Source organism: Oryzias melastigma, unplaced genomic scaffold (genome assembly GCF_002922805.2).
Source record: "Oryzias melastigma strain HK-1 unplaced genomic scaffold, ASM292280v2 sc00438, whole genome shotgun sequence".
Classification (NCBI taxonomy): Eukaryota; Metazoa; Chordata; class Actinopteri; order Beloniformes; family Adrianichthyidae; genus Oryzias; species Oryzias melastigma.
In genome coordinates this window covers 36,173-37,977 of record NW_023417034.1, presented here as the reverse complement: position 1 = coordinate 37,977, position 1,805 = coordinate 36,173, and positions in this window count along the sequence as shown.

Below are 1,805 nucleotides of genomic sequence, written 5' to 3'. Positions count from 1 at the left end.
AATACAATAGCTAATGAAGTCTGACTTTAAAATATGTATTTTTTCTCAAACACTGTTCGGATGTTTGGCTTCAATAAAATTAAATAAACCTTGTTTGTAGAGCGCTTTTCCAAATTATTTTGCCAAAGTCGAAAACTTGACAGATTTTAGCTGACAGGATTTCATGTCTGGCACAGACACCAGTGAAGATAAACAAAATCCTTGAAAAAAAAGTTCAGTGCATTCTCTTGTGGGGTCCAGATGACCCCACTTTTAATGTAAACATGCCTAGGATAGCACAAAGGTTAAGGGACACCATATAATAAAGCACATTTTATATTTTTGAACACATTCAAGGATTTTGAGAGCACTATGCAGACCTAAAGTATAATAAGATACACCGAATTAACTCTGATTTAATTTCAGTTAGTTAGATTTACAAACTTCTGACTGAGATGTAACAACAGCGATAAAATAAACTGCGTACATTTTTTTTCATCACTGCTGACATTACACTACCTACTACATTTGCTTCATTGAGATGATCCCATGTGGCACAAGGTGTCTTTTATTTTGAAAGGGAGTCATGTGAATTACAAATGATCTCATTAAAAAAAAAAAAAAAACTCATTATGTTTGAGTTTTATTAATGTAAAAGTGTCTCATTCTTTTAAAGCAGAGGTGTCTAACTTAATCGCACACTGGGGCCAAAATCCATGTTGTGGGCCGAACAAGATATTCATTTACTGAACAAAGTAAAGCTACTTTTAAAACTTTAAATACGTAACTTTTTAAACTAACTTCCCTAACCTCGGGATGCGTCCGATACCGGTATCTTAACCCTTGCCTGGTCTGTATCTGGTACCGCCTCTGGAACCAGTACTGATCCATGTCTGGTACCTAGTTAGGATACCGATGCGGTCCACACCCCAGTACTGGACCAGTGCAGGTTTGTGGCCCAAAGGTCGGGGAGCCTTGATTTATTTGGACGTCAAAAAAAGACAAGTTGGGGACACCCAAAATGTCAATTTTTGATGCGGAGGGTCATTAACCAAACGTCAATATGTGATGACTTGGGAATGAGAATTTGTTGCTGTCATCGAACCGTTAATAACAAAAACATAAAATGATCTGCGAGATGGATACAATCGCCCAGCGGACTGGATCCAGCCCCCACGCTTTGACTTTGACACGTGTTTTAAAGGATAAAGTCAGACTTTGTGGGTTGTGTTCAGTGAGAAATCGACCTAAATGGCTTTCTAATGTGTGCTGAGTGTTGCAGACCTTCATCCCAGATTAAAACAAGAAATCAAACCCAGGAGATCGCTCTGTTCATTGAGAAGGCTCAATCTAGAGTGTTTATTGGCAAGAGTCTAGTGATAAAATACATCTCGCGATACATTTGTCACAATACGCAAACATCTCAACACTGTGCCAGAGACAATATTTCACTTTATTTTAAAACTGTACAACTTAGAAAAAGTTTTTCAGAATATGGATACATCTTTCACATAGATAAAATGTTAAAGTACATTAGATTTATTAAGGTTTTAATATCCTGCTTCAGGGAAGACCAGAGAGCAGACCATTAAAATAGTCTAATATCTAATCTGCTAGAAATAAAAGCACACATTAGAACCTTTGCATTGGTTTTGATTTGTAGAAGTTATGTCATGCTCTGGAACTTGATAAGAAGCTTGACCTTTCATTCTGTTTCAAGATTCTGTTCCAGCAGACTCCAATATTTACACCACTTTAGCTTTAACTGGTGCACTATTTGTGTTGCATTTTTTATATCTGATCCACGATGACAAAAATTTCATAAA